The 19,115-nt window shown below is 43.8% G+C and overlaps 1 pseudogene; it reads right to left on the minus strand.

The window, feature by feature from the left end:
• Positions 1 to 16,595: 16,595 nt before the first annotated feature.
• LOC126011834 (AP-3 complex subunit sigma-1-like) lies at positions 16,596 to 18,621 on the minus strand (annotated as a pseudogene).
• Between the last annotated feature and the right edge of the window lie 494 nt (positions 18,622 to 19,115).

Genomic DNA, 19,115 nt, shown 5'->3' on the forward strand with positions numbered 1-19,115 from the left:
TTTTTATTTCTTTCTCTTTCCTTTTCTTCCTTCATTCCTTCTTTCTTTTTCCTTTTTCCTTTTTCCTTCTTTCTTCCTTCTTTCCTCTCTTCTTTATCTCTTCCTCCCTCCCTTCCTTTTTTCTTCCTTTCTTTTTCTTCTTTCTTTCCTTTTTTCTCTTTCTCTCTTTCTCACTCTTTCTCTCTCTTTCTCTTTCTCTTTCTTTCTTTCTTTCTTTCTTCCTTCTTTCTTTCTTTTCTTTTTTCTTTCTTACGTTCTCATTTTTGTGTTTGTTTCAGAAGTTATTTTACCTTAAAAAGTTTTCTGGGACTGAAGTGATAGTACAGTGATAGGGTGTTTGCCTTGCACGTGGCTGATCCTAGTTTGATCCCCAGCATTCAATATGGTACCCCAAGCATGCCAGGAGTGATTTCTGAGCATAGAGACAGGAGTAACTCCTGAGCACCTCTAGGTGAGACCCCTAGGCCAAAACAAATCAAAAGTAAGTTTTCTAATCATTATAACATCCCCTAATTTAATTTTTTGCATTTTATTTTATTATTATTTTTAGAATTTTTATTTTAACATTTATTTATTTATTTAGGTTTTTTTGCCACATCTGGTGGCACTTAGGGGTTACTTCTGCCTCTGTGCAAAAAAACACTCCTGGCAGGCTCAGGGAATCATGTGAGATGCCAGAGATCAAACTCGGGTTCATCCTGGGCAAGCCACATGCAAGGCCCTACCACTGTACTATCATTCTGACCCAAATTCTTTGTATTTAAAAAAATTGAGTAATATATTGTGATTTATAATACTGTTAATCTGTTAATGATGGTTCCCCATGCATGCAATTTCAGCACCACACTCCTACCATCTCCTTTCCTCAAGGACCTCAATACTCCTCCATTTCAACCTCCCTCCAAGTTCAGTTGTATGCATAATTTCTTCTGTTGCATTGCCTTTGACCTCTTGTAGCAACAAGAGGCCTTGCTGCTCCTCACTAATTCTGGGAACTTGTCCATCTACAATCCATTATTTTGGCTAGCACATCCACTTACATTCCTAAAAGTCTGTTGTAAGATCTTGATGCCTTTTCAAAGCAACATGACCCATGTTACCACTTGGCATGTTAGCCAAGCCAATCTTGTGCCCTTCTTCCCTAGACAGATCAGCACTTTGTCAGCAGGACCACTGAACACCTTTTATGGTCTGATTTCATGTCCTGTTGCTGCACTTCTAGCTAGATGACCTCGAACATTTCTTTTGTCCTCTCTGTTCTTTTATTTCCTCTTTTGTCAAATGAAAAAGACAAAAATGACGTCTTCTCCATAGACCACTGTGAGACTAAGCAACTCAGCACATGCACCATGCTAAGAACAGGGGTTTCTGCTCACCCTGTTTATTTTGGGGAGATACTTCCTCCAAAACTAGGAGCACTAGGCTGGCTTTTCTAAGTACTCCTGATTCTTCCACAACATTTCATCAATTACTGTGTGCAACATCCTGTTTTCCTGCTGGACACTCAAATGAAATATGTGCCTGGAAAGGCAGAATCTTAATAGGTGCTTTCATGGTGTGTCATTCACTCATGGGGTCCCATGAAGACTTTAATGGTCAAAGCTATCTCCTTAATTCCTGGGGTAGCAAAGTCATGACCTCACCAAGCAGGTATAGACTTAAAAAAACAAGTTCATGCCAAGAAAGATCACCAAGGGTACTAGTGTGCTCTGATGCCTTCGGAACCATCAACAGACATTTGAATCTCAGTATCATGAGTGGAATTGGGGGTGGGTAGAGAAGTTTCAGTCTGGTCACATGGCCCAGGTTCTACTGGTGAGCTGTACTCCTCAGCAACCAGGCCATGTATATGCAGCAAAAAAGACATGAAAGCATCTTCCTGGAGTTCATGCTGCCTGGAGACAGGAGAAAGGGAAGTAGGGGCTTAGGGGTGTATCATCTCATGGGAACCTGGGGGAAGGGGCCCCCTGGGAGAAACTAGAAACCAAATAGGACTCATGAAGTCCCCAGAGCTTCTCCAAGAGTCCCATGTCCTCCTATGGATAGCCCCACAGTCATGCCTATCACAACCTCAACTGCTGCTTCTTTGTCCCCCAAGAAAACCCTAGTGAAAAAGATCATGTCTCTAGAAAGACTCGTGTAAAGTTTATTTTCACTTGTGAAGAGGGAAATATTTATTTGAAGCTTTACATTATATACTTGTATTCTGGGGGGAATTAGACTCCTATAATAAAATAAAATAAAAAATCTATGATCAAATGAACTTCAGAGATGCTGAGAAATACATCCCTACTAGAAACTGAGGACCCTAAGAACCAGCAGAACAGAGAGCAGGGCTGTGACTCATGGTCAGTCATGGTCCAGGAAAAAGGCAGCACAAGTGGCAGAGAGAGAACTATTCGGCTCTTGAATGGGGTCATGTCATTTCTGGTGTATCAGGGAAAGGCAGGGAGAAGGGAGAATGAAGGTTCTCGAAGAGCCTTTTCAGGCAGTAACTGCATGGATTCCCTAGGAGGGGATCTCAACAGAGAGCTGTGAATCTGGGGAGAAGAGAAAAATGACCTTCAGCAGGACTTGTTCATGGTGACATTACTAATTAACAAGGCTAGCTTGGGCTCTCCCCCTTGTCCACTGCTCCCCTCCAGGCAAGTTTCCCCCTTCTGGAAACTGCCAGGCTCTGCTGACTGGGGAGGGAAGGAGGCCTGGGTCGAGCAATCATAGACCTTTCTGAGGAAATAATGCAGCCACTTTTGAAAAGGGAAGGAGGAGAGGGGAAAGAAAAGGGAAGAAGAGGGGAAACAGAAGGAAAAGAGAAGAGGAGATAGAGAAGAGGGAGATGGGTGAGGAAGGGAAAGAAAGAAAACAGGAGGCAAGAATAGGAGGGATTGGGGTAGGAAATAAGAAGGCAGAGAAAGGGAGAATGGGCCACTGGGTAACTAGGAAAGAGACCCCACCACCATCACCAGGAGCTGGTGCAGAAAAAGAGATGTCAACTGCATCTTGATTGATAAGGGATGCAGCTTCTGGGCTGCACCAGGGATTTTCTTGGGGACATCACATGCACCACCAGACCCAGGAAGGTCTCTGCAAGGCTAACTAGAGCAGCCAATACAGAGCAAGGATGCCACAGACACTTAAACCCTGTTCAAAGAGCCGGTGCTGACCTGTTAAATACCTTCTCTGTCTGAGAATCCAGGAAGTTGTGAAGTCTGTTCCTGAGCCACACGCACTCCCTGCAAGTGTCCATGCTGCAGGACAAGGTGGTGACTAGACCCTGGATGTCCAATCCCACCCAGGAGGCTTCCTATCCCTTTTCCAGTCTTTTCTCCCACTCCCACTCCTGCCCAGTAAACTTCCCACACCATATCTTCCAAATCATTTGAAATCAGGCTCTATTTTCCTTAAATAAGTTTACACTTTAAGTTCCTTTCAAAACTAATTCTGCTGCAGAGAGCATGTCATTGGAAGTGACTCCTTAGCATCCTCCCCTCCATGATTGAGGATTTGGGTATTGCCTTTTTGCAGAGACTGTCATCCCTAATCCTGCTTTTTCCTTCTTGAAAAGGGTCTTTTTGCTGATGATTCATGATTGATTCAGAGGACAAAGGTGGGGGAGATTTCATTCTTGCTTACTGATTGTTCTTGTAAAGCCAGTGGATCCAATGAGAAGCCAGAAGGTGAAATAGAAAGAAGCCACATTTTTAGAACTTTAGAGACTTGGTCATAGATGTGGGGGATTGACCAGAAACTGGGCATGAATATCAAATGCATATGAGAAAAATAAATTTGGTCATCTGAGTGATGAAAACATTCCTATAAAATATTTCTTGCAGGACCAGGAAATAATCCTATGGTATCTCTTTCTCAAGAATTCTTGATGCAATCCTAAGACCTCCAACACTACTTGGCCAGACTCAGATATCCAGACTCTGCTCAAGCAGTACCACATCCACAGGCTCTGGCTTGAATTCTACCCCTCCAAATTTTTCTTACAAAGCACAAAATCACCGGGTTCTCACCAATTGAGCTTTCTTGTAAAAAGTCAGTTGACAATGCTGTCTGTATATCAGCTCAGCCCTCAGCACAACTTAGAATAACGGTACCCTCTGTGACTGAAACAAGAGGAGCAGGTTGGGCAGGGTTGAAAGGCAAGAGATTCCTAGGGTGATAGCCAGGACACTGGCGTAGTCACAGGTCAGGCCTCTTTGGAAACTCAGTACATGATGCTGATTTACCCTCAGTCTTTGGGAAAATGTGACCTTTTCCCAAATGCAGACAAACCTTAATCCCAATCTTAAAGAAAATTAAATTATTCAAAGAAAGTGCTTATCAAATTGGGTACAACCAGACTATTTTATTAGCCTGAGTTATTTTGAACTCCTATAATAAGTATTGAAAAACTCAATGGAAATGTTTTTCTTTCATTAATATTCATTGATGGAAGCTTCAAATGCGAGAAAAACCTCTTTAAAATGTCTCAGAGGCCAGCGCCTTGACTAACCACACTCCTGCAGGCTGGGCTGCTGAAAGGGTTGGTGGGGAGAGTTTCAGCTTGACTATGTGTGACTGGACATCTTTCCGTGTGTGTGTGTGTGTGTGTGTGTGTGTGTGTGTGTGTGTGTGTGTGTGTGAGAGAGAGAGAGAGAGAGAGAGAGAAAGAGAGAGGGAGGGAGAGAGAGAGGGAGAGGAGAGAGAGAGGGAGGGAGAGAGAGAGGGAGGGAGAGAGAGAGGGAGGGAGAGAGAGAGGGAGAGGGAGAGAGAGGGAGGGAGAGAGAGAGGGAGGGAGAGAGAGAGGGAGAGGGAGTGAGAGAGAAAGGGAGGGAGAGAGAGAGAAGGAGGGAGAGAGAGAGGGAGAGAGGGAGAGGGAGAGAGAGAGGGAGGGAGAGAAAGGAAGGGAGAGAGAGAGAGGGAGAGAGAGAGAGAGAGAGAGAGAGAGAGAGAGAGAGAGAGAGAGAGTCTGAATGTGAGCATGGGGGACTCAGAACTTGTCCTTTGAGATTTTCTCCATACTCCAAACTCTTCAGTGATTTTTCATCCTCATTAAGAGTCAGTCTACAGATGTTCATGGGTGATTCCTGTGCTGTTCCCACCATATCGGTGCCTGCACTCACAATTTGCAAATATTTATTGACTGTGTGTCAGTGCTTATGCCTCTAGCAAATGCTACACATTGTTCTTCCTCCGCTTCATCATTCAGTCTTGTTGATCACCTGCCATGATCCAGCCCAGTGATTGGACTGTGAGGGGACTGAGGGAAACCAAACACAGACTTTGTTCAAAGCCTCACAGGCTCATGAGGCAGGAATGCCCAAAAGCAAGTTATAAGTGAGTCATGGACAGCTCCAAAGCACACCCTTCCAGATGGAGAGGACCCCCAGGCCTTTCTTGTGCTGCCCTACACTGCCCCCTCCTGCTTGCTGGAGCACAGCCTGGAAATTAAGGAAATGGGAAAACCTCCCCTGCTTATTTATGGATTGCTCATGCTAAAGTAAAGAAAGAAGTGGGGCTTGGCATCCAGATACTGCAATAAAAGCGATCCTCTTGGCTGCACCCAGCACACAGTGCCAAGCCGGTAGTAGCCACTTGATTAGCTTTGACTCAGATGTTTCATTTTTTTTAAATCCCTCAAAATTTTCGGATTGCTGACCTCCCAGACTTCAGGAGACTTCTGGTGGCCCATTCAGAGGATCAGTCTGCTGGAAACCTATCTCTCATCTTCCTGTTCAGTTGCTGGGGTTTCTGCAAGACAGGCTCTGGGGAGTCCCACTGTCAAATTCATCCCAAGCCCCTTGGTCTTTCTGGCTCGTAGGGAATATGAAAGCAATGCAAAGGGAGTGAATGTTTCTCTTAGGATGGCCCTCTCTGAGTTCCTTCTCCTAATAGTAGGCGTTGAGGCCCCTTTTTAACTCACTTTTGGCCTTTAGGGGATGTTCATGTGTTGCCAGCAAGGGGCACCCTGGAAATCTGTGCCGTGTGATGTAAATGTGGTCAGAGAAGAAGGATTTCAAGCACAATGGCCTTGTGCTAAGAACTCCTGTCCACTTTCTGATCAAGTGATCCAGCAGATGCATCTGCTGGAATGGAGAGAGTTTTCTTTCTCAAGTCCCAAGGCTGCAGGAGAGTCTAGCTCATTCCCTGGCCTGGGTTCCCTAGTTGTTTTACCTCAATGAAGGCTCTCTCTGAAGGGAATGACCAGCAGTTCTGGAATCCACCAGAGCTCTTTCTAGCAGTGTTTGGGGATTGAACCTCAGTTCCTACGCACCTACATAGCCAACTGTGCATTCCAGCCCTTTGTGCTACCTCTCTATCCATGCACCCCTCTTTATTTTAAATTTAAATTGTGAAGATTCACATGGAAATCTGATGAGTACTGAAATAATGAACTCAAGACAAGACACAGAAATGGAGTCTGGAGAGATGCGCGTGCTCTCTCTCTCTCTCTCTCTCTCTCTCTCTCTCTCTCCCTCTCTCTCTCTCTCTCTCTCTCCCTCTCTCTCCCTCTTTCTCTCTCTCCATTTCTCTCTTCCTCTGTCACACACATACACACCCCAGAAGATAAAGAAATTATGCTCTTATTTAGATGGCTCAGAGGGAAAGAATCAGGGAGTCGCTCAGATTCTTGCCTGTCTTCCTGGGGTCAGGAAAGGTGTCCCTTGGCAAAATTTATGCTGCCTCTGTTTATTCCAAATGGCAAGTGAGAGGAATTACAAGCACAGCATCTGCTTTGGGGAAGGGTGTGTCAGTGAAAGGACCACCTTCACATTTACAAAGCAGTTTTCTATTTTACATGGCATTTTCTTACTGATGATAATGTGTAACATTTTTGTTTGTTTGTTTAGGGGTCACACCCAGCAGGGCTCGGGCGTTAACCCTGACTTTCCACTCAGGAATTATTCCTGTGATGCTTAAGGAACTATGTAGGATGCAGGTCAACCACATGCAATGTCCTCTATATTGTACTATCGCTCCAGTGACCTCATGTGTAATTTTCATAAGGACCAGAAAGCAAAGGCAGGTAGTGTTGCAACCCACAGGGTTTATTTGGTCTCCCCAGGGCAGCCCAGTTGTTTTGGCAGAGCTGCCACTAGGCCACCTTTCACCCCTGTCTTCCAGAACTATCCCTGCTCCCCATTCCTCAGGACTCACATTTATTGCAGCCCTATTACCACCAAAGGGACAGGATAAGTGCAGAGTTCCCTGCTGAGTTCGAAGGATTCCACTCAGAATAGGAAACAGAGCCCCAGAAAGGAGGGAGAAGGTCTGATGGTATCTGATAATATCCTGAAGGCATCTCATAGTTCTTGCTGGCTCCTAGGAGGCAGGAGCTGAACTGGCTGGTTCTTGACACTGGTGCTCCCATTTTAACAATAGTCCAGCCCCTAATCCCACTCCTCAGGAGCAAAGGTGAAGCCACACATGCCAATGGGTGGGCTCTAGCCACTTAGGAAGCCAGCTTTATGGAAGTCCTGGCTCTGAGCCTACTTCTGCTCCCCCATCTCCCCGATCCTGAGGTTAGCAGAGTGACATCCTGGCATAACTCATCTTCTCTGGACTATGTTCTGCCTTGTCCTTGTGCATGGGGCGGGGGGGGGGGGAGGGGCGGGGAGAGTGACTTTAGGCACAAAGAACTTGTCAGATGCAGAATCTGGTCAGATCTGGTCCCTGCAGTGCAGGATCTGGTCCAACTTCTCTGTCCTGTCTCACTCCCCTGTTCCTGTCCCCTGCCTGTCACACTGAGCCTGGGCTGACTCATTATGGGATATCACTTTGGGCAAAAATCCTACAGAGATGGCATGAGAAAACCAGAAAAGTAGGGCCTGGAGGTCAAAGCTAAGCTGGTGACAGGGACAGGCAAAGGCCTGGGGTGAGGCTGGAGAGGACTCAGTCCCAGGGGCCAGGCCATGTATGTTAGGGGAATCTGAGAGAAATGCATGAACCACCTAATCTGGCCCTCTGGGCTGGGGGATGGCAAATTCCCCTCTTTCCTAAGCCCACTTTTCTCCCATGACTAAATTGTGTTTAAAAGGATTTTATTTGAAGCACTGTAATTTACAATACTGTTCATGATGGTAATTTGTGCCTGCAACATCCCAAACCCACACCCTTCCCCAGAGTGTCTATTGCCCTCAATATGGTCTCAGTGTCCCCCTCCTCAATTCCCTTTCCCCAATCTGTGTTAAGCTTATTTCTGCAAACCAGGTTTTAGGTTCTGTGGCCTTTGAGCATTTGGTTTTTCCTTAATGCAGTTCTTTATACTCCCCCTCCCCCCCCTTTTTTTTTTGGTTTTTGGGTCACACTCCTGACTCTATGCTCAGAAATCACTCCTGGAAGGCTCTGGGGACCATATGGGATGCCGGGATTCAAACCACAGTTCTTCTGCATACAAGGCAAATGCCCTACCACCATGCTGTCTCTCTGGCCCCTATATCCTTCTTTTTAAATATTATTTTATTTTATTAAAACATTGTGATTTACAAAGTCCTTCATATTTGGTTTTCAGACATACAGTGAATCAGCTAGCTAATCCCACCACCAGATTCCATCTCCCTCCACCAATATTTATATCCTTCTTAATTGAGAAATCATAGACATACAGTGAATCAGCTAATCCCACCACCAGATTCCATCTCCCTCCACCAATATTTATATCCTTCTTAATTGAGAAATCATTTTTGTATCTGCTCTACTCTTTCTCACAAACCTAACTAGCATGTTATTCTCTAACTTTAGCTCTATGAAAGCACCTTCACTGATGTGACAAAGACATTTTCTCAGCCATCTGTAGTGCCAATGCCAGTGAAAGCTTAGCCAGTGGTGGGAAAGGGAGATCCCACTGCCCCTTAACCCCAGGAACCTGGGGATCTCTCAGGTCTAGTTGTATAGGGATCTGTCCTGCCTCCAGGGCTGTTTTAGGGCTAGAAGTTCTAACCCAGAATCTCTGTTTCCATTCTATGATTGAGCTTTTCCCAGATCTGGACAGAAACTTGGTCCCAGCTCCGTGCCCTTCCAAGCCACAGAATGCTGTGGTAACCAATGTCCTTGTTGGTGTCTATTCTGCTGGGCTCTGTGTAGGCTTTCTAGGACTCTGTCACTCAGATGAACCAGAGGCCAGTCATGCCTCTGTCCTGTGGTCAGTAGCAGTCACTCAGGGCTATGTAGATGACAAGAGATATGCCCATAGCTTCTTTGCTGCAAAGTTTCGACTTAACTCAGTATTGGAGACCCTGAGTTCTATCCTTGTACCATAGGATTCCTTTTTCTTTTTTAATTGCATGTGGGGCTAGTGACCATCAGATGAGTATATGTGGGACCTGAAAATCAATCCCTGACACTGCAGAGAGGAAAAGGAAGTTCAGCTGTAATGTTTTGGGACCAGGATTTAGATATAACTTAATAGCCTTGCATGTGGGTGGACTTGGGTTTTATTTGTCATGATACCCTTTTTTGTCATGATATAACTACCACACATGCAATATATAAAAAACCCAACAAACAAAAAAGAAAGGTTCTAATGGATATCCCTAATGGATACCCTGCTGGCCAATGCTCCTGCCTCCATGGTCCAGGGATTGCTTTATGCAATCCTCTCTGTAGATCCTCTCTGTAGTCCCCTGGATGCTGAGCCATCCTCTGGAAGAAATAATAGACCCCTAGAGAGAGGCAGTGTGCACTCATCAACTTAAAGACAGCCAGCAGTTGGAGGATGAGGCTATTGTCCTTCCTTGCTGATTTAAGCATCTATAGAGGCACTCAGGATTTTTAAACATAATTTTAATTGAATTAACATGAGATACACAGTTACAAAGTTGTTCATGATTGCGTTTCAGTCATACTAACACCTATCCCTTCACCAGTGCACATTTCCTGCTATCAGTGTCCTCGTTTCCTTCCTGAGCCACCCCCACACCAGCCTGCCTCCATGGCATATGCGTTTCTTCTTCTTCTCTCTTTCTTTGTCTCTTTTTTCTCTCTCCTCCCCAATCCCTTTTACTTTTAGACACTGGTTTGCAATGTTGTTACTAAAGTGTATCATGATATATTACTTCACTTGCTTTCAGCACCCAATTTTTGTCCAGAATGATCATTCCCCACTATTATTGTCATAATGGTCCCTTCCCTAACTGCACTCCCCATTGTTTGTGGCAAGCTTCCTATCATGGACCGTTCCTCTTGGCCTTTATCTCTGTTGTCTTTAAGTATTATTATCATACTATTTTTTATATTCTACAAATAAGTTTGCTCATTCTCTGTCCCTCTTACTCATTTCATTCAGTATAATACTCTCCATTCACTTTCATGTGTAAACATATTTCATAACTTCATTTTTACATTTAGCTGCATGGTATTCCATTGTGTAGGTATACTATAGTTTCTTTAGCTATTTGTCTATTATCAGGCACTTGAGTGGTTTCAAGATTCTGACTAATGGAAATAGTGCTGCAATAGATTTGGTAATGCAGATGCCTATGTAGTCACCATTTTTAACCCCCAGTTTGCACCCACAGCTTCTTGCTGCTCCAGGTCTATGTCCAAGTTGCCCAACTGCAGAGCCCCATTTCCAGGCTCCCTCCACTCCTCCGCAAGTGCATATTTATTGTCGAAGTGCTGTGAGCCCCACATCCTGTCATGAAGAACCCCTGGAGAACCCCCTGTTGCTTCCAAAGCTCTCTGCATGTCTAGTCCCTGTGCTTGGGCTCTGTATCTTATAAAGGGGTCAGAGGACTGGAACATGTGTTCTACATGCAAGAACTCTGGTTTCCCTCCTTAACCCTACATGATCATCAGGAGTGACTCCCTGAATACTATCAAGTGCTCCCAGACTCAGCTTTGAACTATCCCTAGGCAGATCCCAGCCTCTTTCACATTTCTTCCCCCAACCCCTTATTCTGAGCTCAGGGATGGGACTGATCAAATCTGGTCTTGTGTGGGCAGCTATCAGAAAGCAGAATGGCCAAGGTTCTTGGCAGTCTTAGTAATAGGGCTTGGGGGATGAGCAGGCCAGAAGATGAGACCAGATACTTGGCAAGAAGAAAGAGAAGAACTGGTCAGGTTCAGGCCCTGCTTTGGATGGCTGAATGCCACAGCAGGTAGGGAGCTGTAAGAAGTCAACATGGTTTTCCATGTTGAACTTCTGTTCTTTGCTTCCATTCAATGCCAGTCTGCCTTACCCTTTTTGACAAGAGAACTTTGACTGGGTCTGTGCCAGCCATAACCCTGCCTTGCTTTTCTCTGCAGTGCAGAAGCTAAGCCACCCCCACTCTGTCCTAGTCTTCACAGGAGAGAAAAACAAACTCACCCCCAGATTACAGTACCAACCTTGTCCCTTCCCATCCCTCAGTTTTGTTCATGATAGAGGTGAGAAGAAGGCAGACTATTGTGCCCATTTTTCAAAGGCACTGGCACCCCTGTAAGACTCAGTTGGCATGGTGACTGAGTCAGGAGGCCACTCTCCAAATGGCCAACTGAATTAAAACAATCTGAAATTTCAGTTAAATGTTACATTCCCATAATGGTGAGGACAGCTAATTGGGCAATTAATTGTTTGAAGCCTTTTATTTCTGCTTTCTCGTTCTACTTGGTGTGTGGGTGGACATGTGCTTGTGCGCACGCACACACAAAAAGACCAGGTAAATCACACTCACACAAATACATACAACCACTGGGGACACTAATCAAATTCCTAATCCCATGAGGGTTGAAGCCATGAATTAGGTAGAGCTCAGTTGTGGCCCCATCCCCCCATCCTTCCTGTGTAACTTGATCTTACTAGCAAGACCCATTCCTGGGAGGGGCCTTGCTACGTGTAACTTTACCTGTTAAACCTCCCATTTCTGGGAGGGGTCTTGGAAGGTTATAAAAGGTTTTGCCTAAGGGGCAAAAGGGAATTAAGGACTTTGCCAGCATAGAGAGGTAACGGGAGGAGACATGGATGGAAAAGGCTAAGACGCAGGGCAAGCTAAGGATAGCATGCGTAAATGGTTAAGATAGACCACACATGTGGTGGATAGGGCGTGAATAAAGCTGATACTTCCTGAAGCCTGCTTGCAAGTGAGATTTCTACCCTTGTCCTCCTGAACCCAGATACCCGCCGGCTGAAGGGGGTTGCAAAGCCACGTGTCCTGGGATGGCAGAGAAAGGTTCCTCCATCACCGTCCACCTCCATCCAAGCCCATCCTAAGGGCTGTCTTACTACACAGTCTCAATGATTAGCCTTCTTTCAGCAGCATCTTCACGTCCCAAGCCCCAATAGCATCTACTACTAGAGGCTCCCTTATCCTCCCTAAAACTGAGGATATTAATGGGATCTGATGCCTTCCAGTGCCTTGTGGACAGATTTCCTCTCACACCCTTCGCCCAGAGGTGGCGTTTCCCTATGGAAGGGACCTTAACTCAGTTTTTCATGCTTTATAAAATTCTGAAGTCCCTGGTCCAGCGTGCCCTGTAGAGCCATCTGCTCTAAACATTAATCTCAGAGAATATCCAAAATGCTGCCATTTGAGGGAGGAATTGCTTGGCTTGTGTGTAGATGCACTGTTCGCTCTGATTAATCCTGGCTCTGGTGGCAGCCCCGTTTACTGCCTGAACAGGAATCCGGCAATTTGAGCTCACTGCTTTGATAGACTCGTTTTCCAAAATTTTATTTTATTTTTTTGCTTCCAACATGGTTCAAAAACCCTGATGCAGTAAGCAATTCCGTTTTGCTGAGTGCCAGCATGAAGCTGATTATAGAAAGAATGTTTTTCTTGCCCTACCCTAGGACAGTCTCCCCCTCCAAAGCAAACAGGCAGGGCAGGCAAACTCATTTTGATTATTGTTTCTTTTTTAAACCAAATTGCTGATCTGAATAAAGTGGAAGTCAGTGTGCTCAGATGGTATTTTAGCCCAGCACTGCAGACTTTTTGATTTTGCTGTTTAATTGAGCTGAAATCCAAAGAGGCAGAACTCAAAACCCAGCGTGGGTTTGGGTCAGGTGAAATGAAAACCTGATTTCCATCCCAGATGAGAGGCCTCACCCCAACCTTCCCTTGGCTGATTGCGAGCCTTTTGGGTTCCAAATCTTGCCATTTCTTCTGCTTTCCTGACAACTGTTTAATCATGTTTTATTCAGATAAATTACAGTCAAATTCTCTTGTTTCCCACATTTCAAATAAGATAACATACAGGGAAATCAAGTTCTGGAAACAAATAATTGAGTTCTAAGACTGCCATCCAGAGTGAAATTATAAAGTGTGTTGAAAATTTAAAGTTTGGATCTAGACCAGTAGATGAAGAAACATTTCTCCCTGAGCCAACATTTCCAAATAAACATGCCCTCCACCCAGGGTTCAGTCATCAATAAAATGAAAAATCTCATTTTAACTGCACGACGGAAACACGTTGAAGAAGAAACAAATATTTGCTGAGTACTTTTCACATATATTGTTGAATCATATCTTGACAACAGCCCTATTGCATGGGTTCCATTAACTCCATCTTGTGGACAGGGAAATTGAGGCAAGAGAGGGGAAATAATGACCCACGATTTTCAGGATGATAAGTTGCTGGGTTCTTCTTACTCTTCTATAGTCACATTTTACATCCAAAACAATCTATCTACCACAACCCCAATGGCCCAACAGCTGCCAGCCCAGCTGGTCTTTGGTAGCTCCGGGTCCATCAGCTGTAGCTGATACCTCTCAGGACAGAGCCTGTCCCCAGGGCAGAAGACGTGTTTGGCTTTTCATTGGAGGGGGAAGGGACTGTCTTAGTCTCATAGTGCCTGGTCTGTCCCTTCCAGAGTGCCTCAGAAGCCTTTAAAAACCTCTGAACTTGGAGAAAAAAGAGTAAGCATTTTGCTTCCTTCCTTCCTTCCTTCCTTCCTTCCTTCCTTCCTTCCTTCCTTCCTTCCTTCCTTCCTTCCTTCCTTTTCGTTTCTTCCTTCATTTCTTCCTTTTCTTCTTTTTCTTTCTTTCTTTCTTTCTTTTTTTCTTCCTTCCTTCCTTCCTTCTTTCTTCCTTCCTTCTTCCTTCCTTCCTTCCTTCCTTCCTTCCTTCCTTCTTTCTTTCTTTCTTTCTTTCTTTCTTTTCCTTTCTTTCTTTCTTCCTCCCTTCCTTCTTTTCTTTTTTCTTGTTTATTCCTTCCTTATTGTTTCTTTGGTTGTTTTCATTCTTTCCTTCCTTTTCTCTTTCTTCCATCCAGTCTTCCTTTTTCTCTCTTCTATCTTGCTTTCTCTAATTTTTTCAAGAGGACAAATATCTCTTGAGTTTCATAATATCAGTACATATAAGATGGAGAAGCAAAAACCAATTCAATATGCAGGAGTACAGAGCAGGTGAAAAGGAGTCATCTTGCCCTACAGAAATCTTCATTGACAAGATGTTGGGAATATACTGTCTTGCTCACTTTTCCCAGCATAATTAAAACCTAATGACAAACAAGCAGATCAGCATTTAATGGAGTTTTCTTTTCTTGGAACATTGCTGCATAAACTAATTATTTTTACTGCGAAAATATAGCTCTCCATCTTCATTCTCAACACTGCATGGTATGTCACCATGAACTTCCTCCTCTATGCCACGAATTTCTGACTTTATAGATCTTTTTTTGCTTATTATAAACAGCAATAGGACAGCAATCCCTGAACATCCAGCACTTTTGTTTGTTGAGAGCTCTGCTTTGATTTTTTCCTTAAGCATGAATTCCCACCAGTAGCAAGTTAATCAAAGATCTCAGGCCTTTTACTTTTTCTTTCATTGCTATAAAAAGTGGGTGAACAGCCAAATGGACAAAAACAGCTGTCTCACAACAGCCAGAGGGAATTTTCTTTTAGAACATTCTTTAGAAGAGGCTTTCTTCTAGGCTGGGCATTTCATCTATCCTTTGCCATCCCTATATCAGTTGCTTCCATACTTCATTTTAGTTTTCGCATTATACCAGAAGTATAGCTTTGACAAAACTCTTCTATGACTCCTGTTCCCTCCACACCAGTCCTGCTGTCTTCTTCAAACTCTACAGTCTGGAGTGATCCAAGATTCTTCACTGTAATAAGTGCTGTGAGTACAAGATAAAGGAGAATCTTACTGAATTGTGGAAGCTGGGGTGGTGTGTGTGTGTGTGTGTGTGTGTGTGTGTGTGTGTGTGTGTGTGTGTGTGTGTGTGTGTTTCTAGATTAAACCAAAATAATATTAAGACAAAAGCTTCTGGGCTATATGTGAATTTCAGGAAAACAACCAATTAGTTCAGTACAGATATGTCCCAGATTGTGTACAGGGCATGCCTTCCTTCCATATCTGAAGTCCTCACTGAGTTTGACTGGCAGACCTGCCTTGACTCCTTTCACCTCAGGTATTCTCAGAATTCTCCCCACCTGCCATTTTTCCCACCAGAGTAGCTGTTTCTGGGGATTTTAGAAGGCTTTACTAGTCAAGTCAAACATCCTCTGCTCCATCCCTTGCCCATCTCTTCTTGGACTTTATTAGCATGAAACTGTAGTCTTTCCTTGACTGACTGCTGCTGGATATTTACTCTAGGAAGTAAAGGGGAAACCAGTTTGAACTTTGTGGTCCTTTCATAAGAAATTCTAGAAGAGTGAGCTAGTGGTTCAAATTTACTCTTGCTCTAGAACTCAGTTCTGTTCACTAGAACTATGGGGCAAGATACCAAGGTAAATCCAATTCCTAGACCCCCCTACACACAATAGAGAGAGAGAGAGAGAGAGAGAGAGAGAGAGAGAGAGAGAGAGAGAGAGAGAGAGAGAGAGAGAAATTCCTTGGAAACCTTCCTTTTTTCATCTTCCATTTTGTTTAATCCTCCATTCACTCTGAAATCTTTCCTCACTCAAAAGGTTAGTATGGGGACTAGAGAGATAATACACCAGTTAAGACAATTGCCTTGGTTTCAGCTGACCCAGTTTTGATCCCTGGCACCCCATATTTATCCCCTGAGTCCTGCCAGGAGTAATCTCTGAATGCAGAGTCAATGGTAAGCCTGAAAACAGTTTTATGTGGATCCCCAAAAATCAAACAAGAAATAAAAACAGGCATATATGCTCTCTACCTCCAGCCATCTTTACCTTTCTTTTTTTCTTCTCTCCTCTCTTCTTTCTGGCTTCTTTCCTCAGTCAGCTTTCTGCCTCCCCAGGGACCAAATTCTTCCCATCACCCTTTTCGCTCTAGTGCTGTTCCCTCCACCTAATCTAGTGAGTGTGCCTGTCAGGTAAACCATGATCTGGTGTGTTTCCTGAACAGCAGTTTATTCCCCTATGAGATGTCTAACTTGTCATGAGGAATGGAGATGAGCAAGGCACTGAGGCCACAAGGGACTCCACTCAGCAAATATGTCTCAAGATACCTGGTGCCCCCTGCCAAGAGGAGGCAAACTGAGAAGTTAGTTGTTTGTTTGACAACCCTGCTGGCAAAGCCTGATGGGAATCCACTGGAGAACCAGAAATGGAAGACTATGGAAAACGGTCCAATGCCACTGTCATTAGAAACCATTGATGAGTCAGTTGTGTCTGAGAAGTGAGGATTGTGTCCTTGATTTAGATAACACAGGAACCATATATTTTTTAAGACTCTCCTCTCCTTTATTTTTGGTAAACAACTGCATGGTAAACTTAGATGACTTCTACCCCCCCCCTGGAGTTTTACCTGGGAGTGGCCTTTTTAATTGTTTATTTAGAAGAGGGCAGGTTTGGCACTTTTATACTGATGTCACCAATGTTAATATTTCTTGGGATCTCAGGAAGATTCATATTCTTTACAGCTGATACAGCATGGGCTGGAGCTCCTGCTAAGCCAGCCTCAGATTTCTCCAGTTTGTTTTGTGCATCAATTTGTGTGACAATTTTATTCATGTTGGTCTCCAAAACCATTCCTCCCATCACCATTTCTGCAAGGATATTGTGAACCTTATCTACATGGAAAATTAAATCCAATTCACAAACATTTTCAAAACACTTGTCCAGGGTTTCCACAAATACTTGAATTAAGTCTAAAATGCCAAGTTCACTTTCTGAAGAATCCACACAGAAGACAAAAATATAATGTTGCATAATGTCTATAAATTAGTTTGTTGTCAGATCCTCCAATTAATAATCCTCCTTCAAGGAAATTACAAACATTTTCATCTCTCTTAGATACCAAGTGGAATGTCTCCCTGATGATTTGCTGTTGTGTATCTTCACTCTCTATTTGTGGCCAGCTTTCTTCCCTGGTTTGGACCTCCTGACTTTTGTCTCTGTAGTATTTGGGTATTACCACACTATCTCTTTTTTGTTCTGCTTTGCTTTTGGACCCCACCCAGGGACCCTGAGGGGTCAATTCTCTGGCTCTGCACTCAGGAATCACTCCTGGCTGGTTCTAGAACCATGTGGGTGCTGGGGATCAAAACAGGCTGGCCATGTGCAAGGCAATACCCTCCCCACTGTGCTGCCACTCAGGCTCCTCTTCTCTTTCTTACATCCCATTCATGAGTGAGATTATTCTTTATTCCTTTTCCTCTGGCTCATTTCACTCAGCATAATTGTGTCTCTGCCTATCCAGGTGTAAGCAAATTTCATGACTTCATTTTTCCCAACAGCTGCATAGTATTCCATTGTGTAGATGTACCAGTTTTTTTTAGTCGCTCGTCTGTTGTCAAGCACCAAGGTTGCTTGATTCTGGCTATTGTAAACAGTGCTGCAATGAACAACGAGTGCAACAGGCATCTTGGCTTTGTGCTTTTGTGTTCCTGGGGTATATTTCCTAGGAGTGGTTTTGCTGGGTCATATGGAATCTCAATTTCTAGCTTTTTGAGGAACATCCATATTTTCTAAAAAGGCTGGACCACTGCTGCATTCCTCCAGCAATGAAAGAGTCCCTTTTTCCCTACATTCACAACAGCACTGGTTGTTCTTGTTCTCTGTGATGTATGCCAATCTCTGTGGTGTGAGGTGATATCTCATTGTTCTTTTGATTTGCATCTCCCTGATTAGTGATGAGGAACATTTTTTCCATGCCTTTTGGCTATCTGTATTTCTTTGAGAAAATGTCTGTCATATCTTCTCCCCATTTTTGGATGAGGTTAGATGTTTTTTTTTTTCTCTTGTAAACAATCTGCTTTGTATATCTTAGATACTTTATCTGATAGTTATTAGGTGAAAAGTTTCTCCCGTTCCATGGATAGACTTTGTTTCCTAGTCATTATTTTCTTTGAAATAGACGTTTCTGAGTTTAATGTAATTCCATTTGTTTGTCTTTGCTTCCACTTGCTTGGCCAGTGTTGTTTCATTCTTGAAGATGCCTTTAGCTTCAATGTTATGAAGTGCTCTGACCATGTTTTCTTCTATGTACCTTATGGTTTTAGGTCTGATATCAAGGTCTTTAATCCGTTTTGACTTTACATTTGGTTTTGTATGGTGTTAAGATGTCTTAGTTCATTTTTTTGCATGGTGTTGACCAGTTTTCCAACCACCACTTGTTGAAGAGGCTTTCCTTGTTCCATTTGTGTTTCTTGCTCCTTTATCAAAAAAAAAAAAAAAAAGTTCATAAGCCTGTGGGTCCAGCTCTAAATATTCAAGTCTATTCCACTCATGTAGGGCTGGTAAAACTTGGAGAGCCGCGGCTTGCCGTGGTTGTTGAAGATGAGGATGGCTTTGATCATGGTTGGACTGGGCGGTGCGCGGCGGGCCTGCCTCCTCGCTCTCTCCAGCCCGGCTGCCCTTCCGCCGCCAGGAACCATATTTTTTAATAATATTTTATTTAGACACCTTGGTTAAAAACATGATTGTGGTTGGGTTTCAGTCATATAAGAGGACATCCCCCATCACCAATGTCCCAAATATCCCTCCTCCCCACCCCATCCCTGCCTGTACTCTAGACAGGCTTTCTATTTCTCTCATACATTCTCATTGTTGGGATAGTTTGCAATGTAATTATTTCTCTAACTAAAATCATCACTTTTTGTGGTGAGGTTCATGAAGTGGGCTGTAACTTCCAGCCCTCCTGTCTTTTGTCTTTGAAAATTATTGCAAGAATGTCTTTCAATTTTCTTAAAACCCATAGATGAGTGAGACCATTCAGTGTCTTTCTCTCTCTGACTTACTTCACTCAGCATAATAGATTCCATGTACATCCATGTACAGGAAAATTTCATGA

This window comes from Suncus etruscus, chromosome 6 (genome assembly GCF_024139225.1).
Source record: "Suncus etruscus isolate mSunEtr1 chromosome 6, mSunEtr1.pri.cur, whole genome shotgun sequence".
In the NCBI taxonomy this organism is placed as follows: domain Eukaryota; kingdom Metazoa; phylum Chordata; class Mammalia; order Eulipotyphla; family Soricidae; genus Suncus; species Suncus etruscus.